Source organism: Camellia sinensis, chromosome 15 (assembly GCF_055761805.1).
Source record: "Camellia sinensis isolate YWXY chromosome 15, ASM5576180v1, whole genome shotgun sequence".
Classification (NCBI taxonomy): domain Eukaryota; kingdom Viridiplantae; phylum Streptophyta; class Magnoliopsida; order Ericales; family Theaceae; genus Camellia; species Camellia sinensis.
This window is the reverse complement of record NC_138975.1, coordinates 109,934,996-109,941,435: the sequence shown is the minus strand read 5'-3', so window position 1 is coordinate 109,941,435 and position 6,440 is coordinate 109,934,996.

Sequence of the window (6,440 nt, the reverse complement as noted above, 5' to 3'; positions counted from 1 at the left end):
ATTCCTCTTCAAAGGCTCATTATCTTCTGCGAAGACCCCCTGTTTGATGGCGTCCTCGATTTGAACCCCCATTTCATGAAGGGCTGGAAAGGTAAACAGAGGTAGAACGACCATCTTTTGTAGCAACTTGCCATGCAGATTCCGGATAATCATCCTGATCTGATCTTTGTCGGAAGGCCTTGTAGTCATCATTGAGGCCTTCGCTCTCCATCTTGTCACGAACTCTGAGAAACCCTCATTTGGCTCTTGGCGGGTGACTTCAAGATCACGAGTTGTGACCTCGATCTGTGTGTTGCAGGAGTATTGAGCAATAAAGGCCTCAGCTAGCTCTTCCCAGTTCCATTTCACAGAGTTCTCTAATTTTGCATACCAGATTGCGGCTATCCCAGACAGGGTTCGGCCGAATAGTGACAATTTCTGGGCTGTGGTCAAACCCATTGGCCTCAAGATATCAGAAAACAGCTGGAGGTGCACCATTGGGTCTTCAGAGCCATCGAATCGATCGATATGTGGCATCTTGAACCGACCTGGTAATGTCACCACTGAGTCGGTATAACCGTCCTCTATATCAGGAATAGAGTGGGCCCCCTGAGACTTTTTGAACAATTTCTCAAGCTTGCTCACTTTCAATGCCATGGGATCCGTCTCGAACTCAAAGGGGGAGTCCGGTGGGTTGATTGGTGCTTTAGACAACTGGGGTAGAACCGGGGGCGGAGCTGGCCCGCCTGGAATGTCCGTATCATCCTGGACGTGGGTTGTCTCCCCGAGTATGGGAACTCTTGGTGGGGGAGGAGCCTGGTGTGAAGTAGATACTCCGGTTTACTGCTCTAACCTGGCAATTGTCTCTGCCTGTTGGGCTATGACCACAGCCTGTTGCTTGGCGAATTCCGCTTGACGGACAGCATCTTGCTGCATGGCTTTCATACTATCCTGGAGCTGGCGCACCATCTCTTCTAAGCCTGACATACTGTCCTGATCTGATTGAACCACCAGTATATCTATCTCTACAGTAGACTCAAAATCTCAACTTGGCTGTTCAAAGACCACTGAGCTGGTAGCTACTGTACTGGTGGTCTGTGCTTGACTGACCTTTTTACCCTGCCTCTATTGCCCTTGAACTGAATCTCTGACCCGACAAAGTCTATCAACACAAGTTCGGTGTACCTGGGGGATATTGGAGCCTTCTGAAGCTATGGTTCCAGGACTATCTAGCAAAAGAGAAAACATGCAGCATCTCAGCCTGATTTCACCAGAACAGATATGAGCATAACGGGATAACTGTGCCCCCTACTGAATTCTGCCCCAAAATTCGGCCTGTAAACTGTTACCCTCGGGTAAACTGATTCCCAAAATACTGAATTGGTGCCTGCATGCCTGATGCCCAAACTTGCAAACTGATACATGCATTCCTGTAGAGACGCACTCTAAAAGCACATAACAGATAAGTGAGAGCCAAAACACCCCTATGTTGGGGTAGGGTTTCCCTGTCCTATTTTGTCAGGAGCCAGGGTTTCACTACGCACGCAGCGGCTTCAAACAACCTATATTGGGTAAGTAACCTGTCCTAGTTTGGAATGGTCACTATGGATCCGAATATGCACTAGGTCGAATGGTCAAAAAGGGTGCCCCGGTAAAACCGGGGTTTGTGTTCCCATACTGGCAGAGCCCACAACCGGTCAGCCTTATGGTCATGCCTTGACAAGACAAGCCTCCGACAAACCGTTCAGGAATAGCAGATGGCAAACACGGTGTCCTCGGCGCACCAATGCAAATACAATGCAAAAAACACATAAGTGTAGTCAAAACAAGATATCATGAGTTCGAGTCAAGTTCTCTAAATCCCCAGCAGAGTCGCCAGAAACTGTAGACGTCCCCCGAACGCCCCGGGAGGGTGAGTCCCGTTCCGTTCATTTGGGGTCACTACAGCTCGAACTCTCAAATCGTCACGGTTACAGAGTCGCCACCTAAATGTTTTATTTTGGGGAAATTTAGGAAACCCTGACTCGTTTGCCTAAGGCCATGTGTCCGTCATCACCAAAGTTGCCTCGGCTCGGGAACTTGGGTACGATTGGGGAAGGTCACTTCGTGAGCACCCCCGCTCGCCCGATCAAAGATCGGCCTCTACTAACCATGATATCTAGTTTTGAAAACATTGCGTGTTCTTATTCCGGTTATTAGCCTAGATTTACTATGTGATGCGCGCAGCATACAAGTATAGACCGGGTCGCCTGAATTGGAACAAAACATTTCATGTTTGTTTGTTTGAAAATGGTTTGATGATGCTACCCGCAAGTAGGCTAAGACGTGGATTTGCCACCCTCGGGTGGGCTTAGAAAAACATGATTCTGCCACTATCTAGTGGGCTTAAAACACACATTTGATGAATTGTTCCAATTCAAATAACCCAACCTTCACCCACAGGCATTCAGGCAGATATATCACATAAGCAATTAGCCTCATGGTAAGCATGCTATTCATGGCAGTCACTCACACGCATGCAAGGATGCTAAAGCATAAAACTCACCGAGTACTCCAAGCCAAAACAGAAGCTAATTAGAAATCCATGCATGATCCTAAATATGCTGAAATGCCTAATGCAACACATGCAAGAATGCAACTATAGCAGGCTCGGCTATTCTAAACATGGCATATGAGGTGCAACAGCTAACAAGTATTCAATCTTGGAATTGAAATACAAATGCAGTTAGTATGATGCGCCGAGCCCGGTGCATGCAAAACAGATGAATGAATGCAACATGCTATCATACTGTATGCTAATTGAAACATGCCCTAATCTAACCATCATAAGCTGGTAAATAAAAGGGAGAATGACGTGGGGTTGGAAGACATGCATCACATACACGCACACTTATTACAATTATGCCCTCGCACAGAGGGTCCGAATAAATAATATACAGTCCCAAATAAATAGTACAGTCCAAATAAATAATACAGACCAAATATGTACAAAACCCAAATTAAATAACAAATTTAACTAGGAAAGCATTAAATTGGCATGCAAATCCATGGACTGCCTCAGCTCTGTTCCGAATGATGGATGATGCATGCTTGAGTTGCCTTGCGCGAAAATCCATTGCGATGCCCCGGTTTGCCTCTGTTTGCAATTGTTCTTGGAATGTGTGCCAAACTCCAAAAGGCTGCTGATTCTTGATTTGCTGCAATAGAGAGCAAGAAAGGGGCATGGCAATGTATTTTTACATATGTATGCATACCTCGATCCTTGTGCCACCAATCACGCATCTCGATGCATGATGGCCGAGGAGTCGAATTGCACAACTCAATATGGAATGAATGCACATGAAAACACAACAAAACCTAGACTCCATCATGGATAATCCGGAGTGTCGGCGACTGGGAATTGAGACATGTTCCGTCACTCGGAGTACGAAACGTACCTCGTTTCCCGTGCTCGGGCTAGCACCTACCCCAAGCATGATGCAATATGCATGATATGCATGAAATGAAACTAAGATACAACTTAGCATACACAATGCTATGAAATGGCATACACAATGCACGAGGTAACAAGGCATACACAATGCGCTAACATACAACCTAGCATACGCAATGCTATGAAATGAAATGGTATACACAATGCATAATGGACTTACACCAACACGAGTGGACCTCGGCCACACTCACATAAGAGGCCATACGATGAAAATGAGACAACTCGAAATGCGCGCGCACATGCACGCAAACCGAGGACCGAACTTAAGGCACGAATGCCACTCTAACGAGACATGGCAAGGCATGGAATATGGCATACTAGAATGCAAATTTCAGCGCTAAAATATGACCCAAAACAGCCCCGAATCATGGAAACATGGCACCCGATGCATGGAATGAGACCCGAAATGCAAAACTAGGCACGCGCAATGGCCTATAGCTATACAAAACATGTGCTATTTGAACATGAAGTGTGAAGACAGATTCAAGGAAGTCCCAAAACAAGCATATTTACAGTTTTAATCAAGGCCAGACAATGAACAAAAATGGGGCTAAGCTAGCATGCAAAAATGGCCCCAAAAGAGAGATAATGAAGCAAGTAATAGCTGCTGGCCCCAAATGGCCAAGAGCCCTTCAACAAAGTTGAAGAGAGGCTCAAAATGAAGTACTTTACAGTTTATAACAAGCCACGTATCCAAACACAAACAGGCCTAAAACATTGCGCAAGAAATGGGCCAAAAGGGAGACAAAGAGGCAAGTGATGGTTGCTGGCCTCAAACATACGAAGGCCCTTCAAAAAAGTTTAAGAGGGGCCAAAAATATGATATTTTACAGTTAATGACCGCACCCAAAACAGTGCACATGCAAGCCTAAAATATTATGCAAAATAAAGAGGCTTAAACACAAAGTGTAAAAGGGGAGCCTCAAACAACAAAAGTCCCTTGATAAAATATGAAGAGGGGGTCAAAACAAGGCCATTTACAGTTCAGACTAAAGCCTAAAAAAATAAGCACAAGGGGCTAACAAATCATGCAAAATAAGGCCAAAAGAGGGATATAAAGGCAAGTGGCAAATGGAAGCCTCAAACAGTGATGAGCCCTTCAACAATGTTGAATAAGGGCTCAAAATAAGCCACTTTACAGTTTATTACAGAGCTCAAAACAGTTTACACGTAGGCCAAAAATGCTACACAAGAAATAGGCATACAAGAGAGGTAAAGAAGCAAGTGAAAAAAGGAAATCTCAAACAGTGAGAGACCCTTAAACAAATATGAAAAAGAGCTCAAAAAAATTCTATTTTCAGTTAGGGCCGAAGCCCAAAAGTGTAAGCAAGAATGGTTAAGAAAGCATGCAAAAATGAACTCAAAAGAGGGGAAAAAAGACTCACCCTTGTAGACCAATCTTTGACAACCTCTTGGCACAAGAAATGGTGCTCCTCAGCTCTGGAAAGCAGCTCCAAGTGGCTGGAATGGAGGTGGTGGTGTGGTGCTAGGTGGTGGTGTAGAAATGGTGTAGGAATTTAAGGGTTTTGAGGGTTAGGATGTAGAGAGGGAGAGATGCAACATATGAGGCTCAAACCAAAATTTCTAACCTCCCAAAACCAGCTGGGAGTGCTGGTTATATAGACAAAAGGGGTGGAAAAGAGGGGGAAAAATGGGGGGGGGAAAACAATTCAAGTTTCCCCCCAAAAGGCCAAACCCTCGGACATAAGGCCTAGAGGAAAACAAAATTCACTTCTAGGACACACTTGGGGAGGGGGTTATGGCTGGCAAGCTAAAAAGGTCAAAAAAGGTCATTTCACCAGCTAGGTGGCCGGCCTGCTAGATTTTCTGGCCGGCCTGCTACTTTCAGGACAAAAAAAAATGGGCTACCGGAAAGAAAAGTGGACGGTGGGTGATTGAGAAGTCCAATGGTGGCCATTCAAGTGTCCAAATTGAATCCCCGGAAGTTATATTTCCAATGGCACAAACCTTGCATTAAAATTCCTCCTGTGGAAAAAGTTATGCCAGTTTCCGTGAAGCTGCGCAGATTTCGGTCCAATCGGAGTGATGCCCTACTTCAATCAACTATATCTCCCCCGTACGGAATTGGATTTAGGAGATTCTTGAGTGAAAAATGAAGCCCCGGAAGTATTATTTCCAACGGTGGTGGCCTCATAGCTTGATTCCATGTGTGCAAATGAATAGGCCCGATTTGGCGAGGGCTGCTCGACTCTTTCTTAACGGTTCATGCCCATTTTCTCCCCCAACTGGATTTCTTCCCTCTTCTCCTCTTTTCTTCAACTTCAAACCCCTAAGCAAGGTGTTTTGAAATATTTTTTTCAAAGATCTCATCTCTCTTTCATTCTTTTCCACTTTTGTCCTTGCTCGGTTTACCGAAAAGCGCAACATTTGACAAAATGCGAGCCTCGGAACATCGTAAAAACTTTATTTCAAAAACGTTTTGAAAGAGAGGGTTTTACTGCTAAAATCTTTTGATCAAGATTGTTTTGGTCCAAAAGGGGTATGAAGTTGAGCTTTGACTCTCTCCTTGCTGAAGAAATTGAACCTTTGCCCTGCACATCTTCCAAAACCATCAGTCGCATCCGAGTCTTAAAGGCGGTCAAAAATGGGGTGTCTACACCTGTGCCTGCTATATGCATACATTGTGATAGTCAGTCGACAATAGGTAGAGTACATAGTCATATGTATAATAGTAAGTCACGACACGTTCGTCATCATAACACTATGGGACAACTACTCTCTAATAGAATTATTTCCATTGAATATGTGAAATCTAAAGACAACATAGCAGATCTACTAACCAAAGGGTTAGTAAGAGAGTTAGTTGAGAATTCATCGAGGGAAATGGGACTTAAGCCTATTTAATAAGAGTTACCACAACGGCAACCCAACCTAATTAACTAGAGATCACAAGATCTAAGTTCAAAGGGACAACTGAGTTGTGTATGACTCATAAGGATCACTGGGG